The sequence below is a fragment of the Macaca mulatta genome, chromosome 1 (assembly GCF_049350105.2).
Source record: "Macaca mulatta isolate MMU2019108-1 chromosome 1, T2T-MMU8v2.0, whole genome shotgun sequence".
Lineage (NCBI taxonomy): Eukaryota > Metazoa > Chordata > Mammalia > Primates > Cercopithecidae > Macaca > Macaca mulatta.
Genome location: NC_133406.1, coordinates 56,815,940 through 56,839,243, shown reverse-complemented (window position 1 = coordinate 56,839,243; position 23,304 = coordinate 56,815,940). Strand labels below are relative to the sequence as shown.

The window sequence follows — 23,304 nt, the reverse complement described above, 5'->3', positions numbered from 1 at the left end:
TTTTTTTTAATTTTTATTTTGAGACGGAGTCTTGCTCTGTTGCCCAGGCTGGAGTGCAGTGGTACAATCTCGGCTCACTGCAAGCTCTGCCTCCCAGGTTCACACAATTCTTCTGCCTCAGCTTCCCAAGTAGCTGGGACTACAGGTGCCCGCTACCATGCCTGGCTAATGTTTTTGTATTTTTAGTAGAGATGGGGTTTCACTGTGTTAGCCAGGATGGTCTCGATCTCCTGACCTCATGATCCTCCTGTCCTGGCCTCCCAAAGTGCTGGGATTACAGGCGTGAGCCACTGTGCCTGATCAAAAAATTGATTTTTTCTAAAATTGAAAATTAAGTTATTAAACATAATTGAGTACTTGCATTTTGCTAGGTCTTCCATAAATATAATAATGCTATTTATGAGATCATTTCTTTTCTTATATATGACATCTAGTTTATAGTTCATAACACATAGTTCAGATATCTGCTGCTTTTGGGTGCAATATCATCAGTAATTAAATGGTGATATTTTAGAAAACATGGAAGTTTGTATGAATTTGAGTCCTACTCCTGCCATTTTGATACATCTTCCATCTAACTTCTCTGAGCTTAGGTTTTCTCATGTGGAAAAAATATGGCTAATACTTACCATGAAATAAGTATTAATACTTGCTCTGCCAATTTTAAATGATTGCATTATAATATAAATTATTAAATGTTTATAAATGAATATAATTATATATATCTTATGACTATATGTGTATATACATGTGTACATCTTTGTATGCTTGGGCTACCATAACAAAATACGATAGACTGGGTTGCTTAAATAACAGAGATTTGTTTTTCACAGGTCTGGAGGCTGGGATGTCCCAAATCAAGGTGCTGGCCAATTTGATTCTTGGCAAGAGCTTTCTTCCTGGCATGCAGATCCCATGTCCTCACATGACCTTTCCTCAGTGAGTGTGAGCTGAATGGGGAAAGGGTAAGACAAGAGAGAGGGAATAAAAGAAGAAGAGATGGAGCAATAGAGAAAGGTGGGGGAGACAGAGAGAGAGAGAGAGAATGAATCTGTTCTTATAAAGTCACTAATTCCATCATGAGGGCTATACCCTCAGGACTTAATCTAACCCAATTACCTCTCACAGGAAGGCCCTGTCTCCAAATATTGTCACGCAGGGGATTAGGGCTTTAACATTTCAATTTTCAATTTAGGGATGACACAAATATTCCATCTATAACAGTGAATGTGTGTGTGTGTGTGTGTGTTAATACAATTCCATAAACTTTTGAGTGCCTCTTACTTCAGTGATCTTTGGGAGATCTAAAAAAATGCTGATGATGGAATTGTTCCAAGATGGCCAAACAGGAACAGCTCCAGTCTACAGCTCCCAACGTGAGCGATACAGAAGACGGGTGATTTCTGCATTTCCAACTGAGGTACCCGGTTCATCTCACTGGGACTTGTTGAACAGTGGGTGCAGCCCACAGAGTGTGAGCTGAAGCAGAGCAGGGCGTCGCCTCACCCAGGAAGCACAAGGGGTTGGGGAATTCCCTTTCCTAGCCAAGGGAAGCCGTGACAGACAGTACCTGAAAACTCAGAACACTCCTGCCCTAATACCTGACTTTTCCAACAGTCTTAGCAAACAGCACACCAGGAGATTATATCCTGCTCCTGGCTCAGTGGGTCCCGGTCCCACGTCCATGGAGTCTTGCTCACTGCTAGCACAGCAGTCGGTGATGGAACTGCAAGGCTGCAGCGAGGCTGGGGGAGGGGCATCCGCCATTGCTGAGGCTTGACTAGGTAAACAAAGCAGTCAGGAAGCTTGACCTGGGTGGATCCCACTGCAGCTCAGTGAAACCTGCCTGCCTCTGTAGACTCCATCTCTGGGGGCAGGGCATAGCTGAACAAAAAGCAGCAGAAACTTATGCAGACTTAAACATCCCTGTTTGACAGCTTTGAAGAGAGCAGTGGTTCTCCCAGCATGGAGTTTGAGATCTGAGAATGGACAGACCACCTCCTCAAGTGGATCCCTGACCCCCGAGTAGCCTAACTGGGAGATACCTCCAAGTAGGGGCTGACTGACACCTCATATAGCCAGGTGCCCCTCTGAGATGAAGCTTCTAGGGGAAGGATCAGGCAGCAACATTTGCTGTTCTGCCATATTTGCTGTTCTGCAGCCTCTGCTGGTGATATACAGGCAAATGGGGTCTGGAGTGGACCTCCAGCAAACTCCAACAGGCCTGCAGCTAAGGATCCTGACTGTTAGAAGGAAAACTAACAAACAGAAAGGAATAGCATCAACACCAACAAAAAGGACATCCACACCAAAACCACATCTGTAGGTCACCATCATCAAAGACCAAAGGTAGATAAAACCACAAAAAAGGGGAGAAACCAGAGCAGAAAAGCTGAAAATTCTAAAAATCAGAGTGCCTCTTCTCCTCCAAAGGATCACAGCTCCTCACCAGCAATAGAACAAAGTTGGACGGAGAATGACTTTGACGAGTTGACAGAAGTAGGCTTCAGAAGATTGGTAATAACAAAATTCTCCGAGCTAAAGCAGCATGTTTGAACCCATCACAAAGAAGCTAAAAACCTTGAAAAAAGATTAGACAAATGGCTAACTAGAATAAACAGTGTAGAGAAGACCTTAAATGACCTGATGGACCTGAAAACCATGGCATGAGAACTACGTGATGCATGCACAAGCTTCAGTAGCTGATTTGATCAAGTGGAAGAAAGGGTATCAGTAATTGAAGATCAAATTAATGAAATGAAGTGAGAAGAGAAGTTTAGAGAAAAAAGAGTAAAAAGAAACAAACAAAGCCTCCAAGAAATATGGGACAATGTTGAAAGACCAAATCTACATCTGATTGGTGTACCTGAAAGTGATGGGGAGAATGGAACCAAGTTGGAAAATACTCTTCAAGATATTATCCAGGAGAACTTTCCCAACCTAGCAAGGCAGGCCAACATTCAAATTCAGGAAATACAGAGAATGCCACATAGATACTCGTCAAGAAGAGCAACCCCAAGGCACATAATCGTCAGATTCACCAAGATTGAAATGAAGGAAAAAATGTTAAGGGCAGCCAGAGAGAAAGGTCGGGTTACCCACAAAAGGAAGCCCATCAGACTAACAGTGGATCTCTCAGCAGAAACTCTACAAGCCAGAAGAGAGTGGGAGCCAATATTCAACATTCTTAAAGAAAAGAATTTTCAACCCAGAATTTCATATCCAACCAAATTAAACTTCATACATGAAGAAGAAATAAAATCCTTTACAGATAAGCAAATGCTGAGAGATTTTGTCACCACCAGGCCTGCCTCATAAGAGCTCCTGAAGGAAGCACTAAACATGGAAAGGAACAACTGGTACCAGTCCCTGTAAAAACATGCAAAATTGTAAAGACCATTGATGCTAGGAAGAAACTGCATCAACTAATGAGCAAAATAACCAGCTAACATCATAATGACAGGATCAAATTCACATAACAATATTAACCTTAAATGTAAATGGGCTAAATGCTCCAATTAAAAGACACAGACTGGTCGATTGGATAAAGACTCAAGCCCCATCAGTGTGCTGTATTCAGGAGACCCATCTGATGTGCAAAGACACACATAGGCTCAAAATAAAGGGATGGAGGAAGATCTACCAAGCAAATGGAAAACAAAAAAAAGCAGGGGTTGCAATCCTGGTCTCTGATAAAACAGACTTTAAACCAACAAAGATCAAAAGAGACAAGATCATTATATAATGGTAAAGAGATCAATTCAACAAGAAGACTTAACTATCCTAAATATATGTGCACCAATACGGGAGCACCCAGATTCATAAAGCAAGTCCTTAGAAACCTACAAAGAGACTTAGACTCCCATACAATAATAGTGGGAGACTTTAACACCCCGCTGTCCATGTTAGACAGATCAACGAGACAGAAAGTTAACAAGGATATCTAGGACTTGAATCCAGCTCTGCACCAAGCTGCACCAAGCTGACCTAATAGACATTGGCAGAACTCTCCACCCCAAATCAACAGAATATACATACTTCTCAACACCACATCGCACTTATTCCAAAATTGACCACATAGTTGGAAGTAAAGCACTTCTCAGCAAATGTAAAAGAACAGAAATGATAACAAACTGTCTCTCAGACCATAGTGCAATCAAATTAGAACTCAGGATTAAGAAACTCACTAAAAACTGCACAACTACATGGACACTGAACAACCTGCTCCTGAATGACTACTGGGTACATAACGAAATGAAGGCAGAAATAAAGATGTTCTTTGAAGCCAATGAGAACAAAGACACAGCATATCAGAATCTCTGGGACACATTTAAAGCAGTGTGTAGAGGGAAATTTATAGCACTAAATGCCCACAAGAGAATGCAGGAAAGATCTAAAATTGACATGCTAACATCACAATTAAAATCTCTTGCTAGAGAAGCAAGAGCAAGCACATTCAAAAGCTAGCAGAAGGTGAGAAATAACTAAGATCAGAGATAAGAGACACTAAAACCCTTCAAAAATAAATTAATCCAGGAGCTGGTTTTCTGTAAAGATCAACAAAATTGATAGACAATAAAAAATGAGAGAAGAATCAAATAGATGCAATAAAAAAATGATAAAGGGGGTATCACCACCGATCCCGTGGAAATACAAACTACCATCAGAGAATACTATGCAAAAGTCCTCAGTAAAATACTGGCAAACTGAATCCAGCAGCACATCAAAAAGCTTATCCACCATGATCAAGTGGGCTTCATCCCTGGGATGCAAGGCTGGTTCAGTTCAACATATCCAAATCAATAAATGTAATCCATCATACAGACAGAACCAAAGACAAAAACCGCATGATTATCTCAATAGATGCAGAAAAGGCCTTCAACAAAATTCAACAGCCCTTCATGCTAAAAACTCTCAATAAACTAAGCACTGATGGGACATATCTCAAAATAGTAAGAGCTATTTATGACAAACCCACAGCCAATACCGTACCGAATGGGCAAAAACTGGAAGCATTCCCTTTGAAAACTGGCACAAGACATGGATGCCCTCTCTCACCACTCCTATGCAACATAGTGTTGGAAATTCTGGCCAGCGCAGTGAGGCAGGAGAAAAAAATAAAGGGTATTCAATTAGGAAATGAGGAAGTCAAATTGTCCCTGTTTGCAGATGACTTGATTGTATATTTAGAAAACCCCATCGTCTCAGCCCAAAATCTCCTTAAGCTGATAAGCAACTTCAGCAAAGTCTCAGGATACAAAATCAATGTGCAAAAATCACAAGCATTCCTACACACCAATAACAGACAGCCAGCCAAATCATGAGTGAACTCCCATTCACAATTGCTAAAGAGAATAAAATACCTAGGAATCCAACTTACAAGGGATGTGAAGGACCTCTTCAAGGAGAACTACAAACCATTGCTCAATGGAATCAACGAGGACACAAACAAATGGAAGAACATTCCATGCTTATGGATAGGAAGAATCAATATCGTGAAAATGGCCACACTGCCCAAGGTAATTTATAGATTCAATGCCATCCCCATCAAGCTACCAATGACTTTCTTCACAGAATTGGAAAAAACTGCTTTAAAGTTCATATGGAACCAAAAAAGAGCCCTCATTGCTGAGACAATCCTAAGCCAAAAGAACAAAGCTGGAGGCATCACGCCACCTGACTTCAAACTATACTGCAAGGCTACAGTAACCAAGAGAGCATGGTACTGGTACCAAAACAGAGATATAGACCAATGGAACAGTACAGAGCCCTCAGAAATAATACCACACATCTACAACCATCTGGTCTTTGACAAACCTCACAAAAACAAGAAATGGGGAAAGGATTCCCTATTTAATAAATAGTGTTGGGAAAACTGCCTAGCCATATGTAGAAAACTGAAACTGGATTCCTTCCTTACACCTTATACAAAAATTAATTCAAGATGGGTTAAAGACTTATATGTAGACCTAAAACCATAAAAACCCTAGAAGAAAACCTAGGCAATACCATTCAGGATATAGGCATGGGCAAGGACTTCATGACTAAAACACCAAAAGCAATGGCAACAAAAGCCAAAATAGACAAATGGGATCTAATTAAACTAGAGAGCTTCTGAACAGCAAAAGAAACTACCAACAGAGTGAACAGGCAACCTACAGAATGGGAGAAAATTTCTGAAATCTACTCATCTAACAAATGGCTGATATCCAGAAACTATGAAGAACAAATTTACAAGAAAAAAACCCAAAAAAAAGTCTCAAAAGAAGACATTTATGCAGCTAACAGACACATGAAAAAATGCTCATCATCACTAGCCATCAGAGAAAAGCAAAGCAAAACCATAATGAGATACCATCTCACACCAGTTAGAATGGTGATCATTAAAAAGTCAGGAAACAACAGGTGCTAGAGAGGATGTGGAGAAATAGGAACACTTTTACACTGTTGGTGGGACTGTAAACCAGTTCAACCATTGTGGAAGACAGTGTGGCGATTCCTCAAGGATTTAGAACTAGAAATACCATTTGACCCAGCCCTCCCATTACTGGGCATATACCCAAATGATTATAAATCATGCTACTATAAAGACACATGCACACGTATGTTTACTGTGGCACTCTTCACAACAGCAAAGACTTGGAACCAACCCAAATGTCCATCAATGATAGACTGGATTAAGAAAATGTGGCACATATACACCGTGGAATACTATGCAGCCATAAAAAGGATGAGTTCACGTCCTTTGTAGGGACATGGATGAAGCTGAAAAGCATCATACTGAGCAAACTATCGCAAGGACAGAAAACCAAACACTGCATGTTCTCACTCATAGGTGGGAATTGAACAGTGAGAACATTTGGCCACAGGGTGGGGAACATTACACACTGGGACCTGTCGTGGGGTGGGGGTAGGGGGAGGGATAGCATTAGGAGGAATACCTAATGTAAATGACGAGGTAATGGATGCAGTATGCCAACATAGCACATGTATACATATGTGACAAACCTGCACGTTGTGCACATGTACCCTGGAACTTAAAGTATAATAATAAAAAATAAAAATAAACAATAAAAATAAAAAATGCTGAAGACACTCTGCCTTATCAGAGGTAGCTTATTATCCAGTTGGGGTAGGGATGGAAGTGTACCTGTGGAAAACTAACTGTAATAGAGAACAACTTAAAGTAAACACGATAGTGGTCACAAATCAAAGCTATAACAGAGCAGCATGGATACAATTAATTCCACCCATGGAGGATGGATAATAAATATAACTGGAGGAGAGAAGGAATGACTTATTAAGATTTATTATTTCAGTTGGGTGCTGTGGTAGAAATTACCAATGGTCATTATTTACTAATAAGATGCTGATTGTTTTCAGTGTTAAGTTTGCAATGCTTAATGAACATTATCATTTGCCAAGGAATGAATGCAGATTAATTAATCTGGGTGTTTATTAATCCTTCTTTTTTTATCTTTCCCTTCAAGAGCCTTTCTAGATTTTTTTTTTCCTAATCACCTTCCCATGTGAAATCCTAATATCACAGACATAATATACATCTATTTATGTACTGTATGTATATCTACCTACTCTTTGTACATAAAATAGTAATAATTTTTCATCCCCCACTACCAATTATTGCTCTCCTGGGGAGAATAATGCATCTGTTGGTTAAAGCCAATCATGGTATAATTCCTTTTCTGTAGGCAGAGCATGTGATATAACCACGGTCAGTGAGCAACAAGGAGAACCCTGAGAAGGCACATAAACCTGCAAATGTGACACTTCCTGCCTTTATATATGGTCACATTAGGATGTGATGGTGAGAACTTTAACTGCTTTCTTACTATGCAGGAAAACTTAGAAGGATTCAAGGAAGCTATTGTAACTTTCAACATTTTGAGCTACTGAATAAACCAACCCTGGATTTACTCTTCCAGTTTTCTTGATGTATGAGATAATAGATGTCTTTATTTGTAAAGGCATATTTAATTAATATTCTCTTACTTGAAGCTAAAGAATCTTATCCAGTATGGGCGTCCAAATATGATAGCCTTTTGATAAGTAAGGAGAACTATTGATGGGCTCAGAGAATATCATGGCAAATGCACAGAAACATGAAAGATCAATGTAGGCTCAATGTAGACTGAATTTTTGGATAAGAATGCAACAGTGGAGACTGTTACGGGATTTCAAGAAATATGAGGCTAGAATGATACAGTGAGTCCAGATGGTGAAGGCATTCTTAAATAATTTGTTTGATTTTTTTTAAAGCAGGACCCTTTTGACTTATATTTGGAAAGAAAACAGATGTAAGTGAGATGGCTGAAGAAATTGGAAATAGTCTAAGCAATACATAATTGTGGCAGTGGAAATGTATAGATGGATATGAATATGAAACATACGCAGAAATAGAACATATAGAACTTGGTGAGTGATGGATAAGTAAAGTGAGTGAGTGAGAAGTACTAATGACTCAAAGTTTCTGGACTTGATGCTTTGGAACAATTTGTAGCATTAATAGAGATAAAGACTAGAATGGAAAGATTAGGGATTGGGAATGAGAAGTACATAAAGTATAGCAAGTTAATTTTGGGATATTTTGAATTTCAGATGCAAGTAGCATATAGAGATGAAAATACTCAGAAGAACTTGGAAATGGCCTGTGGTAATAACATATTATATAATTCTTCTTGAATCTTCTGTATTTTCCCCTTAATTATGATCAATCAGCAAACAGGTTTTATAGAATGATTCTGAACCAAATCATTAACAGGATATTTTATAGGAATAAGTAAAAATGTGATTTCTTCAAACACTTCCACAAAAGAAAAGCTTTAATGCTATGTGCATTTAAAGATTTAGTGCATGTACATTAAAAATTCCCAATTGGTTCCTTTCACCCAACTCAGACTACTGTTTACATATTGGCAGACCCTGTGTATGTTAATTTTAGCAGCTCCTAATTACTTTCATTCTCTTTTAATTTTCTAGAATATTTGGAGTTATAGTGCATCAAATAATGTGTAAATCAAATATGGAATCTATTTATGTGGGTAAAAACTTAAACACTTCCTGAAATTGTCTGTGTTTGGAATGAAAAAGCTTTATAACAAGAACATACACAGCATAAATCTGAAATTGCTTATGTCTAAACTGGAGCTAAATGTAATCACTACTATGGTCCTAGTAAAGAAGGAATGCAATTCAGAGTGTAATTCCCTCCCTTCCCTCTAAATCCAAACAAAACAACCAAACAACACTAACATTTTCAATGCGAGCATCTTACAGCCTTCCGACCCATTATTTTAAAGAGGGATTTTCTACAGTTTTTAAGGAGAGTATTTTAAATGTTTTGGGTTATATCCCATATGTTTTGACACTGTTTCGGATTGACTTCAAAGGGATTCTCTTGCTGGAAAATTTAGGCACTTTAACCTCAAAGAAAAATTCCACAATAGTACTGCCGAAGAACTGAACAGGAAGTCTTTCATATATTCTTTGGGAAAGAAAAATAATTTGCTTGTATGTTTTTTATGGAATTTGAGACATCATAATGTTTGGTACCATTAGCCTCTTTCTTTATCTCTCGTAAAGACTCCTTTGGTTTTCCCATTTCTCTCTGTGGTGCGTGTGACTATGCTCAGCCTCCCTCTCCCACGAGACGGTAACTCTAACATGTTGTATAGATGGCATTTAGCCACAAGGGCATGGAAAGTGCTGCTTTCTCTGTGATTGTCATTAAATTGTGCCTATGTTTAAAATCACACAAGGCAATGGGATTGTCTTTGACTTTTAAAAAGAATTTCTCTGAATTAATACTTACTCTTACCAAGAAAATTCACCTAACATTAGCCAAAATAGTTTTAAAGTTGCAGGGACCGATTAAAAACTTCAAGAATGCAAATATGCTTGAATTTAGATAAATTAAACTAACTGATATACTGAAATAAAATTACATTGCATCACAATTTGTTTTTTTTAAATGTGGAAATATGGCAGAAGACTTTCTGGTTTCCAGATTCCCATTATAAGCATAAAACTACAGAGCTGCTGCAAAAGTATGGCATTCCACATTCATTATCTTGAGGCAAAAATAAAGTCAGAAAGGCAGGAAAAGGAAAGCCAAGACAAAAACTCTCACACGTAGGTGTCTATGAATCTGAGAAGGCTGATGTGTAGAAGCCAGTTGACTTACAAGCTAGTAGTTAGGTCATATCCAAAAGACAAGTGCAAAGAAAAGTTTAAATTCTTGATTCCAAAATTTAAACTAAACAAAATAATTTTTATGAAAATTGATTTTACTTGAAAAATGCTAGTCATTTTTGTCACATTAAATATATTTATTAAAATAAGTTGTTTTCACCACTGATTCTAAAAGAGTGCTTACTTTAAGGCCCTTTAGATAATTTCTTTTTAATGTAATATTTAAAATATGAACTACACAAAACTTTTCATTTGAATATTATTCCCAATTCATTTTGCTTTGTGGTATTTAACTTTAAATAATAACAATCTTTAATTATAGTTCATGATTTTTAAAAACATTCAGCGGTGTTTAGTATTTTCAGAGTTGTGTGACCATCACCCAACTTTAGAATACTTTTATCATTCCCCCAAAAGAGAGTGGTATAACTACAGATCAATTTTAGAACACTTTTATAATTCCAGATAGAAGCTCCTGAATTCCTCAACAATCCCTCTCCATTACCCAGACCCCTTCTCTAGCCCTTAGGCAACCACCAATATACTGTCTTTATATAGATAGATAGATAGATAGATAGATAGATAGATAGATAGATAGATAGATAGATAGATTTAGCTTTTCTGGACATTTCACATAAATTGAATCATACAGTTTGTAGTCTTTCGTGACTGGCTTTCACGTCATATGATTACTTTTAAGGCCTGTTCATGTTTTAGCATGCACAGCACTTGATTGTTATTTCTTTTTATCGACTGCAAATTTTCAATTGTCTGTATATAAACATCAGTTATATATCCATTCCTCAGCTGATAAGACATGTGGATGGTTTCCACTTTTTGACTATCATTAATAATGTTGATATGAATATTTATGTTTATGTTTTACATGGGCATAGTTTTTATTTATCTTGGGTACCTACTTGTAAGAGGAATTTTGGGGTCATGTGACAACTCTATGGCTAACATTTCAATGAAATGTCAGACTGTTTTCCAAAATGCCTGTACTGTTTTACATTCCCACTGCTACGTACAAGGGTTCTGATTTCTGTATATCCTTGCCGACGCTGTTATTGTCCGCCCTTTTTATTGCAGTCATTCTATTGAGTGTGAAATGTTCTCTTACCGAGATTCTGATTTGTACTTCCATCCTAATGATATTGAGCAACTTTTTATGAGCACATTGGTCACTTGTATACCTTCTCTGGAAAATTGTGTATTCAAATATTTTGCTCGTTTGCACTTGACTTAGTTGTCTTTTTTATTACTGGGGGGGCGGGGTAAGTGTTCTTTGTATGTTCTGAATGCAAGTTCCTTATCAGATATGTGATTTGCAAATATTTTTTCCCATTCTATGGATTGTTTTTTTCACTTTCTTGATGGTATGGTTTGTAGCAAAAAAGTTTTTCGTTTTGATGAAGCCCAATATATCTACTTTTTCTGTTTTTCACTTGTATTTTTGGTGTCATATTTAAGAAACTATTGCTGAACCCACAGTCATGAAAATTTACTTCTATGATTTCTTCTAAGAGTCATAATCTCTTGACTTTAACCTTAATATAAAAGATGCAATGAAGAAGGATTTTTCTGAAGGGAAAGAAGGAACGATAGCAAAAGTAAAGACAAGAAATAGGAAAAGGAAGTAAGGAAAGATGTTATAGGTCTTTTGAAAGCAGGGAATTTGTTTATGTAGTGTGGTTTTGAAACTCTTTAACTGATTGGACTTTCCAGAGAACAACTAACTTGCTTTTAAAGCTCCAGGGAACTTTAGAGATGAGGGGCTGGGCCTGGAGCTTTTCTTTCACTGCTGTTCCTGCCAACCATCTGAATCAGGGAGGAGCACGAGATATAAAGCTGGCCCTTGGGACCGGGGCTGAGGCTGGGGTGGAGCTGGAAATAGAGATGGAGCTGGAGGAAGAGCTAGAAATGAAGCGTAGGCTGGGGCTGGATCTGAGGCTGGGCTAGAGCCAGAGCAGAGGCTGGGGCTGAGTTTAGTACTAGGGTGAGGCAGGGTGGCCACACTTGCCCAGACTGAGTCTCTTCCTCTCCTCTTGTATCAGTTTTCTAGGGCTGCTGAAACAAGTTACCATAAACTGGGTGGCTTAAAACAATAGAAACGTAATTCTCTCAGTCCTGGAGTCTAGAAGTGTCCAGTTAGGGTGTTATCAGTGTTGGTTCCCTTTTGAGGCTCTGAGGGAGAACCTGCCCCATGTCTCTCTCTGAGCTTTTGGTAGTTGATGGCAATCCTTGGCAGTTTTTGGATTATAGATGTATCACTGCAGTCTCTGGCTCCTTCCCTCTGTATCTGGGTCTCTGCGTCAGCATTTTTGTATTGTTGTAAGGACATCATTCGTATTGTATTTAGGGCCCACCCTAATCCAGCGTTCCCTCATGTTTACTTGGTCACATCTACAAAGAGTCTATTACCATAAAGGGAAAATTCACACAGGTTCTAGTAAATTCTGGGGAGACACCATTCAACCCAATATACCTCTTTGGTAGGTTTTTTGGAGACTGAGCTCATGTCGCAGCACCTGCAAATACGAAAGGAGCAGGAAAGGAGTTAACCAACAAGAGGACAATGCTAAGACTTTTTGTCATGACAAGACCCAGTGTCGATCCCAAGCTTTACGGAAATAACATTCAAATTTATTATCATATTTTACTGTATTAAAGGAACTAGATTGTATCTTGTTTCATTTGAGAACCACTTGAACACATTTTATGTTTTTCTTCCCAGTGCTGGCTTTCACTTTGAATGCTTTAAAAGTGTCTGACTTCACACTCTGAACAGAGCTACTGGGAGTGTTTTAGATGCTACAGAGTGACCTACTTTAGATTATCTAAACTTGAGGTGTGAGAAAAAAATTAAAATCAATTTTGGTAACTAAAAGGAGGAAGTAGAGGTATAGAAGATCACAGAAAGCTGTTAGTTGCACTTTCATGCTGACAGTCTGTGGGAAGATCCAAAGAACCATCTGTTTGTAAAGTCTCTAGGCATGTTTTAACAGTCATGCATACAGGCAGCCTTAGATAATCACCACAAAAAAAGATTCTATCACACTGACATCATTTAGGAGTACTAATGGTATTTGAAATCATGTAAGAATAGCCTTAAAAATGAAAGGTACACATAGTCATGTCTAAAGTACTATACCAAATTGTTTTTTGAAGTCTCTTAGGAGCATACTATTTGAATACATTTTTGATGTTTTATTATGCCCTATCATCTTCATCTACTTTTATGGTTTGCTTTTTATGGTTCAATTCCATTCTGTCTCCTACTAGAGCTTTTATTAGTCATAAGAGATGAGGCTATACTGAAAGAACAACCTCAAAAATCTCTATGGCATAAAACAAAAGATTTTATTTGTACTCCTGCAAAGTTGCCTGTTAGTGGGTATTCTCCTTCATTTGGTGTGGTGGGGTAACCTTAAGGATGGCCCCACAGTGATCCCTGCCTCCTTGTATTCATCCCCTCTATATCTCCTCGAGCCATCTTGTATTCTTGGATATGGACTGGACTTATTGACTCACTGCTAATAATTAAACACTCAGAAATAATAGGTTGTCACTTCCAATAGTAGGTTATAAAATGACTGTGGTTTTCATTTGACAAAACTTTCACACTTTCTCCTGAATCACTCACTCAAGGAAAGTCACCTGCTGTGTTATAAGGGAATCCTGTAGAGAGGTACAGGTGGCAAGGGACCAAGGCCTGCCAGCAAACCTAAGTGAGCTTGGAGGTAGGTACTCCCTCCCCACAGCTGAGTCTTCAGAGGAGACTAGAGTCCCAGAAAACAGCTTTGTAGTAACCTTATGCGAGAATTTGAGCCACAGGCACCTAGGTAAATTGTGCTTTGGTTCTTAACCCACAAAATCTGTAAAATGATAAATATCTATTTGGGAGTAATTTGTTATACAGCAATAGATAGGTAGTATGTCTGGTAGCTTGGGAATCCAGGGACTCTCCACTCTGTGATTCAACCATAGCAGCATGAGACTTCAAACTTGCCCTTGTGTAGAAAAGAGATCTTGGAAAATCCACTCTTGAATTGGCACACATCATTTGCACTTACAGTCCATTGGCTAGAACTAGTCATGTGACTCAAACCTAACCTCAGGGAGGCTGGGAGAAAGAGAGGAGGGCATGTAACTCTCCATGAATATCACTCTGATTATCACATTTGTTCCATCCCTTGTCAGACATTAAATCAACAAACACTTTGAAAATTGCAATATTAAAAAAAAAGAAAGAAAAAATATTTCTCAATCCTATCACCTCAATAAGTTAAAATCCCTAGTTATTCCCTTTATTGCAGTGCCTCTCCTCATAAGAGACAAGTCCAGAGAATCTTTCTCTCCTTCCTCTATCTCCATATGCTGCTGAATCCTATGGTTATTTGACTTCTAACTTCAAATCTAAAGAATATGATTTTTGAAGATTTACAAGACTTTTTATATTTAAAAAATGAAAAGTCTTGTCTGAAGCCCTCATCTTTGACCTCTGAGGCTCTTAACACAAAATGTATACCAAACTTGTTAGAATTTGTATTCCCTTTCATTTTTTGTGATGCATTTTATTATTTCAGTCATTGGAGGAGTCATGCTGGTGACCATTCTATGAATAAATGCAGCATCACCTCCCATTCTTCTCCAATTATATTAGTTTTACTTATTTGGCACAAATATAAGCAGGAAAGGGGAAAAGTTACTTAACATGTCTTTAACTAAACCATATTTGAGTTATTTTACTTCCCCGATTTCCTATCAGATTCTAGGATTACTTGGAGTAGTAGTAAATTATCATTCAATTATTAATATATTATATCACAAACTATTAAATAGTAAGATAGATTTTTTTCTTTTTTTCCTACTTTCCCAAGTTTTCCAGTGGTGATGATGAAATAAGCTGGCATCATATTCTAAGAAACAGTGAAAGGGAATTAATGATCTAAGAAAACCACTGGGGAAAGCCCCTACTTTTGTCATAAAGATATGTGTTAGATTTACATAAAATATTTTATTATTTAATAATTACAGAATGTTTCATTGGCATATATCATGTGTTTAACATGTCTGTTAAAATTGGCTTATTGAATCCAATTTGGTTTGTGTAAGTCTGAGGGAAAGAGTTCTGAAGGGGTATGCTAAGATATCTCCCACAAAAATGTTTCTGATATGACATTTATATTTTTTCTTTTTCACTTTTTGTTATTCCTCTTGTCCCCTTTAGTATAGGGGCTCCCACATGTTCTCACTTTGGCCTTATCTTTCAATTCTCTCTTCCCTTGGTGATCACATCTGCTCCCACAGCTTCAAATGACACTGCTCTGGGTATAAGTGCCGAGTGTGAATTGTTAGTCTTGACCTCATTCCCAAGCTCAGAGCCTAATTTCCAAGGCCTGCTGGCTGCCCTTCTCACATCTTCTACTCTTCACTTTCAGAACAGAATTCAAACCTTCTTGTCCTCCTGGTTTTATGTTTATGCCAATGGCATGATCCTTTTCCCAGTTACTAATATGAGAACCTCTGAGTCATCTAATTCTTTTCACCTCCATCTCCAGTAGCTACTCAGATCCTGCTAGTCCTGCTTCAGCTATAGCCTTCTCAGCTATGCCCTCCCTTCTTTGTCAGCACCTTAGTTTGTCTGGCGCCTAATATATTGCCTCTCATGGAAAAGACACTTAATAAATATTTGCTTATTCCAAATCACTTTGTTTATGATCTACCTTTGTTCAATACATGGTGTGTGTGTGTGTGTATATATATATATACATTTATACATGGTTTTTTTTTTTTTTTTTTTTTTGAGACAGAGTCTTGCTCTCTCACCTGGGCTGGAGTGTAGTGTCATGATCTTGGCTTATTGCAACCTCCATCTCCTAAATTCAAATGATTCTTGTGCCTCAGCCTCCCGAGTAGCTGGGATTTACAGGCACATGCCACCACACCCAGCTAATTTTTGTATTTATGATAGAGATGGGGTTTCACCATGTTGCCTAGGCTGGTCTTAAACTCCTAGGCTCAAGTGATCCTCCCACCTTAGCCTTCCAAAGTGCTGAGACTAGAGGCATGAGGCACCGCACCCAGCACCATAGTACGTACTGAACAGTTTTAATCTTTGCGTTTCAAGATTCACAGGTTTTTTTTCTAGTGAAACATGTTATGACCTATTTGGAAGTAGCCTCAAAGAATGTTCACGAAAGAGAGAGAGAGAGAGAAAGAGAGAGAGAGAGGAAAGGAGACAGAGAGAGATTATCTTCATTTCCCTCAGTTCCAATGAGGTGTGAAAAAGACCAAAATATCTCAATTGTCCTAATGAAGGACATAAATGGAAGCTGAAACAAGGATAATAAAGAGGCTGTGGTGAAGAGCTGCAGAGCAGACCATACAGCTCAGTCCCTGAATGGGAGTCACACCATATCTTAGGAATCACATCAGCTTCCACAGCCAAGGTGGCTTCCATTGATTGGGCTTTCTCTGCTTGTTCTTAGATTACTGACGGAATATAAGGAGGCTGCAAAGATGCCCCTGAAGTGGTTAATGCACCCTTCCAATACTGAGGGAGAATTTCATTAATTATTTAGGCAGCTGATGCAGCAGGGGTGGGAATCAACAATTCAAGAGTCAGTGTGGTTAGACACCTCAGTGGAGACTAGCAAGAGCTAGAGGACGGCTTTAACCCAGAAGCCTTGATTTTATGTAAGTCTATGTTCAATCTAAATACTACCTGGAATTAAGGTGTAACCTGGTATGTCGAATCAAGTAGAACTTGTGGTACATGAAAATATTCAACTTTATATTTTCCTTCCTTTATCTTCCTTTTCCTGATGAGACAGCTGGCTGGCCCATCTCTGCTGTGTAGTTTTGTTTTTCCAGGCTGAAATCAGGCAGTGCCTACTGTTTTTCTCCAACTTCAGGGTAATCTCTCCAAGTAGTTCCAGTGAAGCTGAGACATTGAGTAAATAGCTTGGGTCAGAAAGGTTAAGACATGAAGAGTTCATGGATGAATTCAGTTATATAGAGAGAATGAAACAATGTGTGCATGGCTATGTTGTGAGTACAAATTTTAAACTACACTATATTTTGGGAATCTTTATTTTGCTCACTTAAGTATCTCAAGGCATTGTAAGAGTGTTGACTGAATAGTAAATGTTTAATAAATAATTTGTTGAATGAATGAATTGGTTAAGGTAAAGGATACCCACTACCTCTATTCTGGGAATGAATCCTGGAATTGAATAAGCCTGTCCTGAGCCAATAATCTTTGCTAGGAGCCAACTTCTAGCAAAGGGTGAGAAGACAGCATTTTGCATACTTTGGCTCTAGGTTGGAGGCTGCGTTTAGCCTATGAGGAGGTGTTCTCTATCTAGGTCAGCCTAGCTCACAAAGGCATTATATAAGTGTTTGAAGCCACAGCCTCAGAGAAGTGAAGATTATTCTTTGATTGGTCATTGCCTCTGGGCATACATTTCTTCTGGTGACTTTGTGGGGATTGAGAATTGTCTAGCAAAGAACAAAATTCTGTGCTCCTGGGTTACCTCATAACAAGGCATCCTAATTTCACCTTTTTCATTTCCCCTAAATAAGCTTAATTTCCTCCCTCTATACCCAGGCTCTTACTTCCTGTTTGGTATATCCTTTCCGGATTGGTTTCAGAAACATCTTTGCCATCACTTCTACTTTTCCTCTAAATGCCCTTGGAACTTTCCTTTTTCTACTTCAATTGGAAGTAGATTTCTCCCTTCCCTGAATCCTATAAGACTTTTATTGCAATTCACACATTATGGCTTATGTGATACTACTGTATCATTTTTCCTTTACCATACGGCTTATTAGCTTAATTACCTTTATATTCTCCACAGTGCATTATATAGAGCCTACTACATAATCGATTTTTAAAAAAATGTTTACTTAATGCATAAATTCAGATTGGAAAATATTACAGCCTATAGTATATTTCTGTTAAAGACTCTGTCACATTAGGTGACATATATTTTACATGCATCCAAACAGTTATTGCAGCCCAGATTCTTGCCTTTATATTCCATTTATGGTCAATGCCTTCAGGGCTAACACTAATTGTATATACTTTAGTATAGCTCTGAAATAATTTCAGGTTCATAAATAATATTTCCCCATTCCGTTATAAACTCAGAAGGGCAGAAACGTTTACATTTTTTATAGTCCTCTTGGTATTTAGCATGATATTGGGCCCATTACAGTTGTTACTGTATACACATAGGTTAGTTGATTGAACATTTTTTGTAAGATTCCTAGAAAGTTGGTATTGCTATAATCTTGAACATATTTTTTACTAGACTGTGTAGAGATTTTAAACTCTGTCAGATATAATGTATTGAATTTTACTTATCCAGTCTTACATGTTCACTTTAAGTGTTGTCTCCTTGGAACGAAGACATCCAAGTAAAAATTGAAGAGTTTACTTATTTAAATAAAGTAATCCATTTAAAAAGCTTTAAGTGGTGACTTCAACTGTCCTTCCACTACTCAACACATAGATATTAAAGATCATGATATATTAATTTCAAAATTTCTAAATATCTGGCTTTTATTTAACTAGCACAAAATTAGAGACCTTAAAATAACCACAGAGGAACATTTTTAATTCAGAATTTTGATGTAGTACAAGTATAATAATGCATTAACTAAAACTATTGGAATCTCATTTTCACTGTAAACAATTTGTACATTTTTCGACAAGGAAAAATGTATTTGATGATGTAAATTAGTCAATCAAACCGGACTCGATGAAAAAAATTATACTTCTTGTTGCCTAAATTATGGAAAATCATTTGCAGATGTCGCAATAGTCCATTACATATTTGAATAAACTTTTAGCTTGAAAGAAATTGAAAATCACTTAACTAATACATCTTGGCGTATATATTGACTGAACCATTATTTGTTTTCTCAAGTATGGTAAGCTCAGTTGATTATTGAAATAGTGTGGAGCTAGATCAGTAGAAATATATATATAGATATATATATCTATATATATATCCTGGAATAAAACCCACAAGTAAAACTTAGTATCTTGTTACCTGAAACAGTAGCTCCATTTAGCTAGAGATTATTTTGTATGAAGCCTGGGTGTTACTATGTGAATGAATGAAAATATGTCAGCCATACCCAAATGTAAAATTCTGCATACAGAAGAGAGAGTAGGGGGGAAAATCCTGTAAACATCAGTTTCCTTGTCTGTTAACAGGAATCATACAGAATCTTCCTCTTGTGGTTGTCCTGAGGAATATTAAGTTATTAGATATAAAGTCCTTAATACTTTATATCTGAGTTCAATAACTCTCAACCATCATTTTTGTGAATGATATTTCCCATTTCTGTTCTATCAGTCTTAAGTGTTAGAAATCAATTTAGATATATAATCCATTATCTATAAAGTATAAATATATAGAGAGAATGTATATAAGTCCACACATCATTTACAGATAATGAATCCAGCACCTCATGAAAATCTAGTGAGACTTTCATGGAAATTATAACTATACTCATGGATTTTTTTTTGTTATTATTTTTTGTGTGTTTGGTTTTTTAAATGAAAATGTAATCTTTTTGTTAGGCCATGAGTTAACAATGGCAAATCTAGGATTAAAATCTTGATCTTTTTTGTTATTCATCATTATTTCCACTGTGTTAAGTGGTTACTTTTGATGACTGTTACCCTAAATCATTCAACTTTCATATTTTGTCAAGAGAATTTCTTGAAAATAAATGTGTGATAAACAAGCATCTTTACTTAAATGATAAAAGAACAGTTTAATTGTTTCTAAATTTTCCCATTATAGAATAATAATATTGACTAAATATTTATTCACATACCAAAGAAACACATGGCCATCCTAGCTGTCATATCACTGACTTACATTTTTGATTTTGAAAAAATCATTTCAGTTTTCACCTGACAAAAAATGAAAATAGCAGTTCTATTTTGCCTCCTCTTTACCTCACTGGCTTACGGTAATATTGAACAAGTTAATATTTTACATTGCTAGATAGACTTTTTGGAGAATAAGAGTGTTTTTAATGAAGCTTTTTCTTTTATTTCTTTTCTGTTTTTTTTTTTTTTTTTTTTTTTTTTTTTTTTTTTGAGAGTCTTACTCTGTCACCCAGGCTGGAGTGTAATGGCATGATCTCAGCTCACTGCAACCTCTGCCTCCCAGGTTTAAGCGATTCTGGTGCCTCAACCTCCTGAGTAGCTGGGATTACAGGTTCACACCAACATACCCGGCTAATTTTTGTATTTTTAGTAGAGACAGGGTTTCGCCATGTTGGCCATGCTGGTCTCAAATTCCTAACCTCAAACAATCCACCCACCCGGCCTCCCAAATTGCTGGAATTACAGGCATGAACCACCACACCCATCCCATGAAGCTTTTTCTATATAAATACTATATTAATTACTTTACAAGAAATTTTTTCTATTTTTGGCAAGACGTTTTAGCAGAAGTCATCATCAAACTAAAAGAACAGAGAAACGATTGACAGAAAGTAATGCAGTAGTTAAATGTGGTCATGTTTGCAAGAATCAGATAGAGCTTTCCATCCATCTGGATTCCATCTATTCTTCCTTCCAAAATATTACTAATATTTCAGTCTTTTGATCCCTTCTGTTTAGGCTGAGAAACTTGGGGTGGAGGTAGGATGACAGGTGAATGGGAGGATGAAGGAAAGTGATGAATAAGGGGTTTATTTAATTTTAGTGTTTAAGCATCCAGTACAGTGTTTGTATGTAAGCCAGGCTTGCAAACTTACACTACAAAGCCAGTGTACAGCTCTAGAGTCAGTGCCAGTAGGAAATTTTTAAAATATGAATTGTGCAAGAGAAATATACCCAAAGGGTAGAAAGTATTTCACATTTGCTCCAGAAGACTATACTTCCATTAAACTTTTATATTTATCCATTGGGAATTTTTTTTAATCTTCAAAAGCTATTTTTATTTGAATTTCCTGGAACCAAAAATGTATGTTGTCAAAATTTTTGATTCCATTTTGGGAAACACAAAACTTTAAAACATTAGAATTCCATTCGCTTTCCTATTATCTTTTAAAAAATGTATGAAGAAAGATTTGCCTGAAAGAGTACCAGTGAAGGAGGAAACACATAATAGTTGATGGTTATTCTAGTTTATTGACTTTCACCTCAAAAGGAGTACCAGCAAAAGAGGAAAAATATAATAGGTGATGTGACAGCAAAGAAGGAAAAATATAATAGGTGACAGTTAATTTGCTTTACTGACTTTTACCTAAAGAAGCCATATTTAATTTTGTGGTCAACTCTAAGAGATCACAGAGTCTATTAAGTGATCATCATTTCTTTTGTTATCTCACATTGAATCATCTGACTTAGAAATGGGTGGGTGAAAAGAACCTTCACTCACTATGTTTTAATGTTAGAACATAGAAACTCAAATCGGGCAGGAAGAAACAAACCTCTCTCATGTAAGAGACACTCAGTCCCCTGAAAAAGAACAAATTTTTCATTCAGAGTGAACAGCTTGTGAGACAAAGCTTACTACCTTGCTCATAGGCAAGGGAGGTGATTGTCAAATATAGCTGGAAGGATGTCTTGCCCAGCCTTTTGCAGATGCTTGAAGTTTCTGTAATACAGAGAGAAACTTTTAATTCCACAAACTCAGATGAAGTTACAAGGCTTATGTTTCTAAGAGAAGGAGTATACTGTAGTGATTTGAATTTAGCGAGGTCAAAATAACTTGTACCAGACTGTGTCTTAATCAACCAGCAAATATTTGTTGACCATCTACTATGTGCCATTTATTGAGCATCTACTAGTTTTATGGTAAAACTGAAGCTCAAAGGTTGTATGCATCTTCTCTGATGTCTCCTTAGAATCCTCCAAGCTAAATGAATTATTCATTTTTGGGGGCTATCACTGGGCTACCACATACTCATGTAACCCACAGGAATGTTGCTTTCATTGTCAGCTATCTTCCCCCACTGGATTGCATACTCCACACGAGAGCTGAGGCTAGCTTGGTCTCACTCATCTTGGTAACATCCGAGTGTATCAGAATCTTGGCATGCAATTGACATTTAATTCATGCTTATTAAATGAATTAATAAGACTAAATAAGACATTAATGCTACTCTATGACACTAGACAGGTAGGACAGGAAGTAAGACATGAATGCAGAACAGTTATTGAGAGATTAGTTGCTTTAAGTTTATCATGTATGATGGTGAGTTAGGGAGAAGAGACAGAAAAATAAATGAGATCAAGAAGTCCCCAAAAGACGCTGCCTAGTTTCTCCCAATTTTGTTGTGCCAATCCTATGCTCAGGTTGAAGACAACTAGTTATCCATTACATTACCTTTAGATGTTCGATAGCAATTATAGTTACTCATTTATTTACTAGAGGTTGGCTTACATTTAATTGATTTGTTTCAAGAACCCAAAGTAATGACATGTAGCAGAAATCATGCCTCTCTTTCTCTTTCTCTGTAGGCACACACTGCATCTAGGTTCGAAATGAGAAGAAGTGAGTTTAAATGGGCAATTCCTAATTCCTCTGGAAAAGATGATCATTGACATGAATTTAAACAGACAGCATGAATCAAAGATTAACAAGTGAGTTCAATCCTGGCTCTGCAGTTTAATAAGCTTGAGGTCTTAGACCACATGCTTACTCTCTCTAAACCTCAGTTATCTCATCTCTGAAGTGGAGGTAATAATGCCTACCCTGTTTATCTTTTAGAGCTGTTATGTGTAATAAAATGCTTTACACACTATGAGCTACCATATAAATGCAAGGGACTCTTGCTATTATTATGGTCATGATTGCTCTGGTAATCATGATAATAGCACTGAATACAAATCTAAAGGGCACATCCACATAATTAAAGTGTCTTACCTCAGGAACAGCTCCAGACATTCACATCTGTGAAACAGCATCTGATCAGTCTTTAAACTCATCAGACAACGTATACATTGGTGGTCCCTGAAGAATTACTGGCACATTAATTTGCTTGCCTGGAAACATCTGGATTCTCTAAAATTAGATTCCTGATGAAAGATCCCTGACGTGTTGCCAGATT

General features: G+C 37.2%; 1 long non-coding RNA gene across 1 annotated transcript in view; it reads right to left on the bottom strand.

Moving 5' to 3' along the window:
• LOC144338161 (uncharacterized) overlaps positions 1-23,304 on the bottom strand; it is a 259,475-nt gene that overhangs the window by 221,187 nt on the left and 14,984 nt on the right. The window lies entirely within an intron of this gene.